This window comes from Mesoplodon mirus (assembly GCF_964341445.2).
Source record: "Mesoplodon mirus genome assembly, chromosome: 7".
Taxonomy (NCBI): Eukaryota; Metazoa; Chordata; class Mammalia; order Artiodactyla; family Ziphiidae; genus Mesoplodon; species Mesoplodon mirus.
This window is the reverse complement of record NC_138983.1, coordinates 130299813-130315383: the sequence shown is the minus strand read 5'-3', so window position 1 is coordinate 130315383 and position 15571 is coordinate 130299813. Positions and strand designations below refer to the sequence as shown.

General features: G+C 43.8%; 1 protein-coding gene across 3 annotated transcripts in view; it reads left to right on the top strand.

The window, feature by feature from the left end:
* The window catches only part of LOC309807485 (uncharacterized protein), a 278689-nt gene that overhangs the window by 133023 nt on the left and 130095 nt on the right, over positions 1–15571 (top strand). For 2 of the 3 annotated variants that reach the window (XR_014294581.1, XR_014294582.1), the window contains exon 3: positions 13595–13672. The exons of the other annotated variant lie outside the window; for it this stretch is intronic. The gene's annotated coding sequence lies outside the window, so the exon portion shown is untranslated. The remainder of the gene's footprint in view (positions 1–13594; positions 13673–15571) is intronic. 3 annotated transcript variants of the gene reach the window in all.

Sequence of the window (15571 nt, the reverse complement as noted above, 5' to 3'; positions counted from 1 at the left end):
AAATCATGTGAACGCACATACAGGGAATATGCTGCCCTTAAATAAAAAGTTAATGTTCATAACTGACCAACAAGATTTAAGTTGCCCACAAATTGTTTTGTTTGTTGTTGTGTTTGTTTTTAGATTTGTATAATAAATCATTCATATCCTTGCCCATTCTTCCTTGTGATTAACAACATATTTGCAATATGGTCACGTAGTAGATTAAAACTGGAACCTAGTTAATAAACTATGGGCTCCTTTTAGTGCCTAGGTAGAGCGCATGTAGACTTTAGATTTTATTCTGGAGGAGATAGAAGCCATTTGAAAATTTTGAGCAGAGGAGTATCATGAGCTGACTATATTTGCAGAGACTTATTCTGCCTTTCCGTGGAGAACAGATGGTTAAGGGGCAAGGGTGAAGGCAGGGACACCTTTGGATGGTCATTGCAATGATAAAGGGTAAACATGGTAGTGACTTGGTCTTGAGTGGCAGTGGTAGGAGGCGGTGATACACGGTTAGATTCTGAATCTGATTTGGAGGTAGAACTATAGAATTTGCTGGTGGATTTTAGTGTGATGTGAGAAAAAGGACTCAAAGACTCAAGCCTGAGTCCAGAGATTTTGGACTGAGCAATGGGAAGAATGATGTTTCCACTTAATGGAGATGAAGAAGACTAGGAGCAAGTGGGACCGTTTTCAGTGAAGATGCAGAGTTGACAATTGGATGTTTGAATCTAGACTTTAGGGGAAATGTTGAAGCAGGACATAGAAATTTGACAATCATTGGAGTTTAGATGGTATTCAGTGTCAAAGGACTAGATCACCAGAGACTGAATGTAGAGAGAAAAGAAGGTGAAGCCCCAAGACTGAGCCCTAGAGCCCGTCATTATTTAGAGGTCAAGAAGGTGAGAAGGAACCAGCAAAGGAGAACAAAAGGCAGATTGATGGGGACATAGAAAACAAACTTATGTTTACAAAAGGGGAAGTGGGGGGAGGGATAAATTAGGAGGTTGGGATTAACAGATACACGATACTATATAAAAAATAGATAACCGGGCTTCCCTGGTGATGCAGTGGTTGAGAGTCTGCCTGCCGATGCAGGGGACACGGGTTCATGCCCCAGTCCGGGAGGATCCCACATGCCACAGAGCGGCTGGGCCCGTGAGCCATGGCCGCTGGGCCTGCGCTTCTGGAGCCTGTGCTCCACAACGGGAGAGGCCACAACAGTGAGAGGCCCGTGTACCGCAAAAAAAAAAAAAAAAGATAACCAACAAGGACCTACTGTGTAGCACAGGGAACTATACTCAATATTTTGTAATAACCTATAAAGGAAAAGAATCTGAAAAAGAATATATATATAAAACTGAATCATTTTGCTGTACACCTGAAACGAACACAACATTGTAAACCAACTCGAATTAAAAAATGCAAAACAGAAAAAAAAGGCAGACTGACAGGAAGGAGGAGAACTTGAAGAGAGACTGGTGCATCAGAAACGAGAAAGGCAGTAAAAAAGTAAGATGCATTTAAGGAGACAAAGTGGCCAACTGTGTGTCAAATGCTGCTAATAAGCTAAATAAGATGAAGACTGAGAACTGATTTTTGGATGTGGCAAAGTGAAGGTTCAGTGCTAACCTCGGCAAAAGCTGTGATGCCAAAAAGATTGGAAAGGTGACCTGATTGGAATGTGTTCAAAAGAAAAGAGGAAGAGAAATAGAGACAGTGAGAATAGACATCTTTGCTATGAAGGGCAAGAAAGTAATGGGGGAGGAGGGGAGAATGATTCAAAGAAAATGTAGGGTCTAAGCAGGCATGATGTTAATAAATATGACCCAGGCTCTGAGGGATCAGATTGGATGCTGGCTGTGGGTCTGGAGCAGAGTCTTGGTGGGCCTGCTGATCCAGACTTAAACCTTTTGGTTGCCGGGCTATGGAATGTCCAGGAGGTCCCAGGGGAGAGGTTGGGTTGGAAAAGTAGGCGAGGGGGTACTTGGGAAGCTCAGTGTAGTGGGTGTTTATCAGCAGGTCCAGAAGTGTTTCAGTATTTCCATAATCAGGATGGTAGTACCAGTGTGTTCCAGCTGAACATCTGCCTTGGATCCATAAAGAAAGTTTTTTCTTTATTATCTTCATTTTTCAAGTTGAGGGTATTGCAGCATATTTCCATGATGATGAGAATGACCAGAAAAGAGGGAAAATTGGAAAATGTGGTGATGTCAGAGAGCAAGGTGAGAATTACAGGACCTCCTCGAGTTGGGGGGTGAGGATGGGGCTAGTGCATAAACGAAAGGGTTGGTTTTGATTGAAACACAATCTCTTTGTTCCTTAGGACAGGAAGGCACACAGAGGAGAGGGCCCCAGACGTACGTTAGCTGCCAAGTGGTGGTGGAGGGCGTGTGGGATTTCTTTCACGGTTGCTTCTGTTTTCTCTGTGAGAGAGGAAATTTATTGACACCCCACATTTTTCTCTTCCTCAGAATGACTATGTACCTACACTTTATCTGAGATTTATGTAGAATTCTGGGGAACCCAGGTTATTAGACCAACTTTGGATTCAGAATCTGCATCTCCCACTAAGAGACATCAAACCACGGAACTTTGGTCCTCTTATTCCAGTGGATGATTATTAGAGCCCAGTTTCCTTTGGAGCCAGTTTGTTTGGAATGTGATGAACCCTGGCTGTCTAGTGCCCTGCTTTGCTATGGAGTGGCCCAGAAAGGAAGCATTTCTTGCCTGGCACACTGCTGTATTCAGGGCCACCACTGAACCTGACTCAGAGTAGGTAGGTGTTCAATAAATATTTGTTGAATGACTACAGGAAGGAAGGAAGGAAGGAAGCAAGGAAGCAAGAAGATATTATTCAGTTTGCATCAAGAAAAGGCACACCAATCCAGCCTAGTAACATATGTTTCTGCTCAGGAGATTTACATCTTGTTTATAACTAATTCCTCCGTCGCATGTTTGGCATTCCAAGATTTTTGCCTAGCCTCAGGAATACATCCAGAGTGGCTGAAGGATGGCAATGCTTGATTGCTTGCCTCTCCCTCTACCTCTGAAGTCAATCTGATGCTATCTGAGTGCAAAGACACAGACAGGGAGGAGGTTAATGCAAATTTAGCCAGGAGTCTAGTGCCACTTCACAAAATATTGATTAGGTGTCTGATTTGCTCTCCCCTGACAATGGGCCAAAGGAATGAACCAATGAGGTGGGCTCAACGCCAGCTCGTCATGGTCATTCGATAAAGCCAGGCAGCCAATGAGCAGCTGCTACCTTTTGATTGGGTGAGAGGCCAGAGAGGGGGGAAACCATCTTAGCAACAGCAGGAAGGATTGCACACGCCCTTGCACAGACCTGATGCCTTACCACCCTGCTGCAGGGAACGGTTGCCGATTGTGTCTCTCAAGGCTTTTGTTCAGCCACAGTCCTAGCTTCCAGAGGACCCGTTTCTTTTCACAGATCACACTGCTCACCTGGTCTGTCGGCTCATAATCCCTTTTTAATGGAATGAGGGGGAGACCTTCCTCTCTCTGCCCTCTCCAACGCACATCTTATTAAGAGCCAACTTTGATCTGCAGGTAAACGGCCCAGGCTTTGTTCTCAAAACCGGCTGTTCTGACCCCTGTCACTACCCCACCACTGCCCTTCCCGACACCACATGCAGATGGGGAGGGAGGTGGCGTGGAGGCCAGGCCCACGGCCCACCTGTTGTTTCCTGTGCTTTCTGGAAGAACCGTACAAGGGGTTTCCCCAAGCCAGCACAGGCTTCTGTGTCGCTGTTATTTTCCGTACAGGCTTCCCCTTCATTGTTCCCTGGCCTTCACAGCCAGGGCCCAGGAAAGCTTTCCTGTTTTCAGCGTGACACTTGGCAATGCCTTTCGTAGCCACTGGGTTCCCAACATTTAACATTTTCATTTGAAAGGCTCCCCTCTTCTGGTCTCCACTGGGTTTTTATATTTTCTGAGCAGCTGCCCTTACTCCCCAGGTGCCAGGGCCTTGGGGGCTGCCTGCCAACCCTTGGTTTCCCCAGATGAGTAGCTGCCGTGGCCTCCTCGTCTCCCTTCTGTGCCCCCACCTCATATCCTGGCTCTGAGTTTATTTTGAGGCCACGGGTGACAGGGGGGAACTGGGGGGCTGCACACGGGTTCCCAACATCTTTCTTTCCTCCAAGGACTTTGCCGCCTTGCTCTGACAGCTGCTTTCAGCATGAATCTTCGATCCAGGAGCATCTGTCCATGGATTATCCAGTCCCACTGGTGGCTCTTAACTCATGTTCCCTGCTGACAGTTATAGTTCTGTCTGCATAGGAAAGCCTATCAGGTAGGACAGACTTCACTCTAAGCGGTGTGTGGCTGTATTTTGTACTAGAGAAAAGGAAGTTGAGATCATGTCATAGGAATTTTCCAGTCCAAGAAGGATTATTGTCTAGGAAATGGTAGCCAGCTGTTTTCCATCTTCTTGCCTAGCAAACAAAGGGGAATGACCTGAAATGGAAGCAAGGGAGAATTAAGACAGACATGAAGAACTCATTTCTGAATACTAGGCTTAACAGAACCTGGAGGATGTTACCAAGTGAACATTTGGAATTACTTTCTAAGTGAGGTATGATCCCCGCCCACTCGAGTTTTGTTTAGGTGTCTTCTCTCACAGGTGCAGTGGGATGGACATGATGACCTCCAGAGCAGCACAGCTGGGCTTTGGAGTTAGACTGGCCTAGATTTAAGTTGCAGCTTTGCAGCAGCCCCATAATGTGGTGTTAGCAAATTTCTTAACTTCTCTGAGCCTTTGACAAAAATCTGTACAATGGAAGTCACCATATCAACCATACTGTTTTAAATAAAACCGTATGTGTAAGGCGCCTCGCTTAGGGCTTACCATGTAATAAGCATTCAAAACTGTTGACTCTTCCTCCCAATTCTAGAATTCCCAGAGCTTCATTCCATCAGTGGACCTACAGATACAGTATCATTAATCAATTTTGAAAATTGAGCATCTCCCTGGAGCCTAGCTTCCTGAGATCTGCCCATGGTTTCTGCCCACGACAATTTACGTTTTAGGCCGAAAAAGAAGCCAAACAAGTGATATAACAGGGCATCCGTGTGGCAGGGCAAAGCTAATGCCACTTGTACAGAATCAGTGCGTGTAATAGGAATGGGCTGTCTACCCGGGTTAGAATCATCCAAGAAAACATTGCAGGAAGGTTGGGTTTTAGTTCAGGAACTATCATTTATGTCCTTTGACTCTGTTTTCTTAGCTGTAAAATGGACACAATAATAGGATTAAATGGTATTGGAAGCAGATGAAATGCTGCAGGCATGTTTGACTGCGAAGCTTATGCCTTAACCAACACACACACACGGCCCTCATCACAAGACATCCAATCAAATATTTTTAATGTGTCAAATGAACTGATAAAAGGGATAGCTATGAATGACAGCTGGACGGAATTAATCCTGTGCTGCCGAGGAGCTCCACGACAGTGACCTCTGGTGTCCTCCCTCCCAGGCAGCCGCACAGAGACACTTCCCCCTCTGTGGATTGTGATTCACACATACGCATTTTCCCTTTTATCTCCCCATTTGCATGCTCATATTAGACATGGATTTGGTTGGACCTGCGTCTGTTGAGATGGCCAGCCAATAACAGAAGCCCCACGGGGACGAATGCCGTCTGGTTTCGGGAGTGGGTCTAGCGAGTGAGGTCTAGGTCAGGAAGCTGCTAGCCGCCGAGATGGGGAATATATTCAACTGTCATCACTTTTTAATTAAAATAGCCTGGTGGCATTTGCATCCCCCCACTCCGTCGCTCTCCACCCTCTGTCTTGCACTGGGTCCTCCCGCAAAACAGGACAAGTATCTTCTCCCTGGTCCAGAGTCTCTGGGGCTTGTTCAGAGACCATGAGAACCCTGACTTTAGGAGGAAACAGGCACAATCCGTGTTCTCTCCCCAGCTCCACCTTTTGTAATGGCAGGGTGGTGAGAACATGTATAGCATGGAAATCTGTAAATGCTACAAACCAGGGCTTTTCCCTCCCTGGAGAGTGACACATTAAACATGGACCATCACACCCCTAGAAGAGCCTTGGGGTAAATTCCCAGCTGGTAATTCCTGAGATTACTATCATAACATGGGATTTTCTGTACTCTAGATTTTCTTTTTCATTTTCTATCACATTAAATCGACTTGTTTCATTGCTTAGATGGAATGGAAACTTGAGAAACAAGATGGGCTCATTTTTAGAGCCTGCTCAGCTGACCTAAGTTAAAACCCCTGCTCCTTGATTGCTTGTCACATGCTTTGAACTTTTTTACTTAACTATTTTAAGCCTTGGTTTTCTCATCTGTAAAATGGGGCTAATAATAGTATCCACTACTTAAGGTCATTGTAAACATTCAGTGTAATCTTTCACTAAAGCACTGAGTGTGGTACCTGGCATGAAACAATTGTGCCGTAAGTGGAGGCTATCTTATGAGTCAGTATTTATCATTCTGATTGGGGGACACGATAAAAAATTGATCAGGGGTAGACTAGCCATGTGTGATTAGGCTTGTCATAAATGTAGAAGTTTAATAAGGACATTATTTGACACAGTTATCTGAACCATGTAACAGAAGTGTATGAATAGGGTGCCACAGCACTTAATTAAAATGTTTATTACCCTGGCGTTTTCTGCATTTAAAGATACTGTGCACAGCAAAACGTAGCACAGTCCCCACTCTCTCAAATTGGTATAATGCGCAAATTATATCTTCAGCACTTATAGCAATATGCAAATAAAGCATCAACATAGTTGCAGCTTCATCAACACAAAGCATTTATTTTGTGCCTATTTTCCATAGGTGCACCAGAACAAAATGATTTTGGACAAATCCAGCTCCTACTCTTTTGGAGTTCATGGTATGTGAGAGATAATACAGGCAAACCTTGTTTTAGTGTGCTTCACTTTATTGCGCTTCGCAGATAGATTTTTTTTACAAATGGAAGGTTTTACAACCCTGTGTAGTCAGATGATGGTTAGCATTTTTTAGCAAGAGAGTATTGTTTAATTAAGGGATGTACATTGTTTTTTTTAGACATAATGTTATTGCACACAACAGATTATAGGATAGTATAAACAACTTTTATAGGTACTGGCAAACAAAAGAATTTTTGTGAATTACTTTATTGTGATATTGGCTTTATTGCATTGCTCTGGAATTGAACCCACAGTATCTCAGAGGTATGCCTGATACTGAGATCTAGCATAGGTGGTAAGACAGATAGGAGATTCTGAAGGCAGAATGAAAATTGTTCAACCAGGAGCTAACTCATAGAAAGGTGAAGTTTCTTATCTGTGTGGTGAGATAGAAATTCGTTTTAGGTGAGTGTGAGTAAGCCTCTTTGGAATCTTATACACAGGCCAATAGGCTTTGATTAAAGTCTGTTGCCTAGGTTGACAAATTTTAAATTGTTTTTCTTTGAAGTGCAATTTTCTTCTTCACGGTGAGCCATGAGGGGCCAGTTGAGCGGGGACCAGTGGCAAAGCTCACCCAGCATTTACCAGTCTGTTCTCAGAAGCCACCCCACCCCCGTTGCACTGGTTCCAGTGGTAGCTTTAGATTTAGTGGTTCTCCACAAGGCTCTTCTGTGTGATGAGTCTTCACACTCTCGAGATAAGTACCCTCAAGTCACCCTGCATTAGAATCACCTGGGGTGCTTATGGAAATGAAGATTCCTAGGCCAGAGTCCAGCATGATAAGTCATGGGGGTGGGACCTGAGAAGTTTGCGTTTGATCGTGGGCCTCGGATCATTGCTCTCCACACCAAACCACTGCTCTAGATCCTACCCTTTCAACATTCATCCTATCCCAGGCCTTCTTATTACTTCTGCTGCTGCTGCCTTAGTTCACGCGTCTAGCCTGGCTACTACAGTCCTCTCTTGATTGGTCTCCTCGTTATGCTCTTTACTAGTAATAGTAAGCTAAATAAAATTCAAATCTTACAGTGTCAGATCCTATATAAGATCCTACAATCAGCCACTATTTTCTATAGGATGACTTCGTCTCTTTGCTAGGATAAGTAAGGCGCTCGCCAGCCTTGCCTCCTGCCTCATCCCCTGGGTACCCCTTATATGCTGCAGCCACGCTAAAGGCGGGTCTCTGAGTACACTCTGCGTCAAGGGTCTGGGCCCTTGCTCGTCTTCCGGCATCTGGCTAGAATGACCCCCCATCACTCCCCCCACCCTTATTCCGCTCCTGGCTCTCTGACAAATACCTGCTTTAACACAACTGCTCAAGAATTACCTCTTCTGAGATGACTTTTCTGTCCTTTTCCCTTGTTGTGCCTGCGTTCTCCCTCCCGTCTGTATCTGCTTTGACGCTAGCATGTACAGCACTCCACTGCAGTGTTAGTTGGCAAGTCTGTCACTCCCTTGAGAGCACAGCCCATGTCTTTCTCCTCTTGGTATCTCAAGGCACATATTAATGTTTTCCAGAATAAATGAATGAGCCCATGAATTGTACAACATGGAACCTAAATTTATTCCCAGACTAAATTTGCAGCCTAAGAGCTGGCCACATCATCCTTCTTTTCATGATGTACATCTTATCAAGAGTTTTGAAGATCACAAGCAAAATGAAACAACTTGGAGTTTCCCACATGTGAGTGGGCTCAATCCAGTTTGACTAACACATTCTAAAGCCCACAGAGTGTTCCTTCCCTTCATGATGTGGAGATAAAAATAGGGAGAATGAAATAAACGAAACCAGTGTCTTTGTTATATAAACCACAGGGTAAATTGGGGTAAATGAGCAATCTTTATGGCAAATGTAACTGATCTTTCTGGAGAGTTATTTTATTTAATTGATTAATTTAATTGCCTAGCAAATGAAATCTGAAAATACTATCCCTGAGAAGACTTACTTGCTACAAATCCCTTCTCTTCTCTAAACCTCATTGATTCCAGTTAATTTTCCATCATGCCTCCTCTCTGTCTACAGTGTGCTTTGAGCATTTCACATTTTCTTTCAAGGCTGAAGTTCAAAGATCGGACACAAAGAGTGGAAGATTTTCAATTCTACTGTCTAAGGCATTTCAAGAATCAGTGGTTGCTCTCATGTGTTGCTGGTGGGGGTGTGAAATGGAATAGCCACTTTGGAGAACAGTTTGGCAGTTGCTTAAAATGTGAAATGGAAATTGAGTATGAGACTTCTCCTTTTCACCCCTACGAATTTACCCAAGACAAATGAAAGGTCGTGTACACGTAAAGACTTTGTACGTGAATATTCACAGCAGCAAAACCATAATACCCCCAAAGTGGAAACAACCCAAATGTTCATGAATTGGTGAATGGAGAAACAAAATGTGGTATATCATACAGTGGAATACTAGTCAACAGTAAAAAGAAATGGAATACCAATGGGTTCTACAACATAGATGAGCCTCAAAAATATGCTAAGAGAAAGAAGACAGTCACAGAGGTATTTATACTGTGTAATTCCATTTATATGAAATGTACAGAGAAAGCAAATTTATAGAGACAAGAAGCAGAGTGGTGGTTGCATAGGATTGGCGGGGTAGGAGCAGAAGCTGCAGCTGGGAGGAAATTTGGGGGGTGATTGACATGTTTGAAAACTGGATTGCGGTTACAGTTGTCCAACTCTCTACATTTACATCTAATCATTAAACTGTACAGTTACAATGGGTGGATTCTGTGGTGTGCAAATGACACCTGAATAGAGCTGTAAAAATGGTTGACACTGGCGCTTTGCTACCTTCGTATTTTTATTATAGTGGTGGTACACTTTCAAAAACCTTTCCCAGGTAATATGTCTTAAAAGTCTTTAATCACAGCATCTAGATGTTAAGTTGGTTTCTTTCCTTTTCTATGAACCCCTGAGGCCCTTCACCTTTATACCAGTGGAGACATATTCAGACTGTAAAAACTTTTTTCTCCTTCAAACTAATTAAGCTCTGATGACATCAACTGTATTTGCAGTGCACCTGATTAAGGCCATGATACTAATTAAATTCTTGAATGATTAAAAATGCAAATTACCAGACTGGGTTGAGCAACAGGCCTTGCTTCTGGGCTCCAAAACAGTAGGGAACAACAAGCTTCATCTCAGGTGATGGAGCTCTCACGTCTAACTTGAGTTGAATGAGGCAATATTAACTGTGAATGACTAAGATTTACCTACTTTTTATGGGTCAATATTTCATTTATAGAGGCAACACATTTCTAGGTGGCTCATACCTTTGTGAGTACATTGAGAAGTGTTGTATTGGGATGGAAGGAACCCCAAGCTTTGGAGTTAGAACTGAGTTCAAATGCTGCCTGTCACTTACCAGTGGTGTGATCTGTGGCTAATTATTTAATTTCTCTGAGCGTGTATATCTTTATAACAGGGAATTGGATTATCTAGCTTGAAGAACTTGGGGGCTAATTAAATGAGATCACTTATGTCACTGGGCCTAGCATATAGGGAGCATTTAATAAGTGGGACCATGGGGTAGCTTAGATAATAAGCTCTTGCTTCATTCAACAAATATTAACTGAGTGCCTACCATTCATTTACTCCTTCAATTTATTATTTTATTATTATTTTTTTATTTGGCTGCATCAGGTCTTAGTTGCAGCACGTGGGATCTTCATTGTGGCACACGGGCTTCTCTAGTTGCGGCACGCGGGCTTCTCTAGTTGTGGTGCGTGGGTTCCAGAGCACGTGGGCTCAGTAGTTGCAGTGCACAGGCTCAGTAGTTGTGGCGCACAGACTTAGTTGCCCTGCTTCATGTGGGATCTTAGTTCCCCGACCAGGGATCGAACCTGAGTCCCCTGCATTGGAAGGTGGATTCTTAACCACTGAACCACCAGGGAAGTCCCTATTCCTTCAATTTAGAAAATATTTATTGAACACCTGCTATCTTTCTGGTAGTATTTTTAGTGTTCAGGATCCATAAATGAATTTAAAAAGACAGATTCACACCATAGCAAAGCCTACTTAGAAAATATCTATAAACATAATAAATAATTAAATTCTATGATATGTTGCAAAGTGCTATGTCCTATGGCAAAAAACAAAGTAGGATGGGGGGGGGACCTAGAGTGATGGGACTGAGGGAGAGGATGGATTGCAATTTAGGGTGATGAGGGGAGAGCTCAGTGAGTAGTAAAAAATGAGCAAGGCCTTGGAGGAGGTGTGGAAGCTGGGCATCACCCAGCAGCTCTAGGAAAGAGCCTTGCAGGCTGAGTAAACAGCCAGTATATAGGGCCCCAAGTGTCATGTTCCAGACACCTTCAAGGAGTACTGGGAGGCCGGTTACCATGCCAGACGTTAGATACACATGGTAACCCAGTGGTCAGAAGTGAGTTCAAACTCTGTCTCTGTCACTTGCTAGTTTGGTAATCTTTGGCAAATCTTTTAATTTCCTTGAGCTTGTATCGGTTCATCTATAAAATGAGATTTGAATATCTGTTTCAAAGGATTATCTGTCCCAAAGGATTGAAACAGTCATTTACCCCAGTCATCTCTGAAGCTACAGTTTGTAAATTGTGCTTCAGCAGAATGGGAACTATGGTTTTATCTGTGTCTGGTTCTGATCCACTTAGGTACGTACAGCATCCTGACACGGAGCCTATTCTAGGACTTCGGCGTGGTTGGTGGGGCAGCTAGGAGGTGAGACCGGCCGAAATAGAAGGACCATTCTGAGATGTAAAAGGGAATGAGAGAGAGAGCATTAATTTATTCATTCAACCAATAGATAATTGAGTTTCCGCTATGTTCCGGGCACTTACTGCTTGGAGAAGAACAATGTGGAGTGTGGTAGAGCGTTTTAAATACTGGGAGGATAATACATTTTATACATATGTAAATGTGTGCCTGTGTGTGCATGTACCTGTGCAGTTTTTCTCAGAATCAACCATGTGCCAAAGGTGACTCAGACATGGATGGAACCTTTATCAGGGACTTCCAGTGAACTGTGGGTTGGGGGTCGAGAGAACAAGGAAAGGACATGGGAGCTCCTTCAACTTCGATACTGGCCTTCTCAGATGTTTCTCTCCTTCTCTCTCTCTGGCTGTGAACTGTGTTCTGGAAAGAACACTGGATTGAGTCAGAAGACCTTGGTTCCACAATCAGCCCTTCAGGTTTTAGCTGTGTGACTTGGGCTTGTCATGTGACTCCTCTGAGCTTTATGTTTCTCATTTATGTAATGGAAATAAAACTTCTACGTCACCTGCCACCCAAACGTCAAAGGTCAAATGAGGAAATACATTTGAAATCATTTGATAAACTATAAAACTGAACGTGAGTTGAAGGAGGTGCAGGTCATTGTTGGAGAAGGAGGCTGATAGGACACGGGGATGGGCAGTTATCTGTTGTAGGAAAGAATGGCTTTGGCATTTCTCCAAAGAGTAGACATTTGGTGCTAATTTATGCACATTAGTTAATTCTGCTTTGCTGGGGGGCTCAGATGGGACTCCCTGATGGATGTGCCATCCATGAAAGAATCATGAAAGCCACATGGCTCAAAACTGTGATCCTTTCAGGGATGGAACTAGAGAGACAGGCTCTTGAGAGGCACAGGCTTGGCTGACAATTTCAAAATCGTTTGCTCAGTGAAACCCTGCTGAACCCTGGGCAGCGGGATGAGTAGAGAAAACGCTTTCGTCCTAAAAACTGTTAGGTTCATTTTCCACCCCGCTCCCCAGTTATCTAGGTTTTACATTCCAGGCATGTAGGGATACAGTCACCCAGCGGTAACTGGTGATGCTGGGCCCTTCTCTCCAAGCTCTGAAACCATCTGGGCTGGCTGAGAGTGAGAAGGGAAAAGGCAGCACACTTTTCAGGAGGAGAAAAACACCCTCAAGAGTCAAACTTGAGGCAAGTTCTTGGAGCGAAGAGAATTATTGAGGGGGAAGGCAGCCAGATGCTCTGTAAAAGCATGTGTCTGGTTATAGCATAAATTGAGGATGGGCAAGAAAGAATCACTGAATCTTAAGAATTGTTGAACCTTATCATGGGCGAGACTCAGGTGAACCACAGATGCCCTTGTATCTCTGTTTATGTGTTGGTCTTACTCTCCACACAGTAAGCTCCCAACCAGGACCAAGTTTTGGAAAGTGCGGAGTCCTAACCACTTGACTGCCAGGGAATTCCCTAATCATTACATTTTAAAAGCAGATATTAGATGTTTCTAAATAGAAAATGATTTATTTTACTGGGAGAGTTTATACAAAGTCCACATTTAGTATCTTCCGTAACATTTGCTAATTTAAAAAGTAAGTAATGAAATTTAATTAATTTTATTACTAAGTCTCAAATAGAATCTCCCAGATTTTTTCCAAGGTATCCCAGTTATGCAATTGTTATAGCTTCCTGTGTGTGACGATATAAAAAACTTAGGGCAACATTGCCATAAATTATTCTTGTTGCAATTTTTCACCCTGGGAGTTGGGGTGTAAGTGGAAAGAATGTTAATCTTGGTGGAAAGGATTTGTTAGAGAAATCCAAGATGTTGCTATTTTTGCTTTTAAAGTTCCATTTGCTAAAATAGTGAAATAAGGAGGGCATGTTGAGCTTGAAGATATTTCACAATGCTGGACACTGTCTGATGGGGTTGGCTGTGTTTCTGCAGGTTCATACCTTGCCAGCTGCATCTCCCTTGCTTCTTCCAGGACAGAATGGGTTGAAAGAGCCAGCAGGAGCTGACAAGGTAAATGTCACTACATCCAGCTGGCCATACTTTGAAATTAAACATGGACTTAACAGATTTCAAAGTGTAGTAGAATTCATACAATTCATGAAACCACATTTAAATGAAAAGCAAGCAATAACCCTCCTATTTCAAAACATCTGAGCAAGTGTTTTTATATTGAACAAAACACTTAAACTTCATTTCTCTTGAATAAATACACCCAGTACAGGAGAAAAAACACCAAATGGGTCTGAAATTGACCTTAGATTACTCGTCCAATATTGTGGAGGGAAGGGGCTTCCCTGGTGGCGCAGTGGTTGAGAGTCCGCCTACCGATGCAGGGGACACGGGTTCGTGCCCCGGTCCGGGAAGATCCCACATGCCGCGGAGCGGCTGGGCCCGTGAGCCACGGCCGCTGAGCCTGCGCGTCTGGAGCCTGTGCTCTGCAGCGGGAGAGGCCACAGCAGTGAGAGGCCCACGTATCGCCAAAAAAAAAAAAAAAAAAATTGTGGAGAGGTGTGTAAGGGGTACCCCCTTTCTTCTGGAGGGCTGGCTGGGGAGAGAGGTCAATGCCGAGAAAGTACATCTGCAGCTTTGAATGCGTCTCCCACCCCTCGCCGCAGGGGGCCGGGGAGGGGGGAACAGGCGTGAACTCAGGGGTCTCAGGATGAGGCTCCCGTACTTAGCAAATAAAAATACAACAACACATGGAATATCAGGGATATATTTATACTAAAAATTATTTGTTCTTTACCTGAAATTCAGTTTAAATTGGGCGTTCTGTTTTCATCTGGCAACCCTACTTAGAAAGAGTTGGAGGGAGAGGGATATGAGAAAACATGCAGAAGCAGAAGACCAGGAGCCGACAATAGCGAATTTTATAGCAGGAAGGTGATGACAACAGCATCATTCCTGTCATACTCTTGGAGTGAGATTTGCACAGGATTTCTAAGGACACACAGGGCAAGGTGCTGGTCAGGAAGGGCTTCAGATGGGATCAGTACTGAGTCTTGAAGAAGATGGAAAACTAACCACGAAAGGAAGATGGTGGGAGAGGAGGAAGGACATTCCAGGCAGAACGAAGCAAGTCCAAGGTGCGGAGGATGAAACAACTACAGTATCTGAGTCCATGAAGCCTTTCTGGTCCCACCCAGAGGAATTCCTCCTCCCTTCCTCTGTGCTCTCCTGGCCCTTTGATGGAGCCTAATCGCTGAGCTCTTACGCTTTCTGCTATTGAGACGTCTGTGAGGTGGGCCCATCAAGTTACAGGTGCTAGGTTATAGAACAGACTCAGTTACTGTCCTAGTTGAGCAGTAAACCCAGCAGCGAACTGAACTGAACAGACCCTGCTTTTTGCAGGAGGTTGAGAACAAATACATCCAATGCTTTTTCTCAAGCAATGCAACCTGCTGCATATATGTACATGTACTTAAGTAAACACAGAGAATTGATTTATAAAACATCAGACCTTAGGTATCTAGGATTGCTTCCCCACAAGAGAAATCGCAACGTGAAAGTAAATGAAATGGAAAACTAAGTAAAATTCCTTGCATTCCCTGAAATTTATCCCCAAGCCAACCTACACTGCTTCAGTATATGAGGTAAATTCTCCATTGCGCATCTCATCAGTCTACTGCTTTTGAATGTTCTCTCTCAGAAGAGACAGATTGTCCTATATCCTGTGTGTGCCACTTTTACCCCCCTGCTTAGAATTCCCCAATTAAAGTTCTTCAAGTTACGGTGCTGTGTAAATAAATAAGTAGGACCATGCTTTCTGCCCTTTGGGGCACAGAAACTGAGAAGCCTCGAGTGTCTGTGGGAGGGGAACTTTCTGGCCATCCCGTTCCCATAATGGTATGATTTGGAGGCAGCTTACCCAGAGATAAGAACGTTGAGACGGTGGCTTTGTCTAGTAGC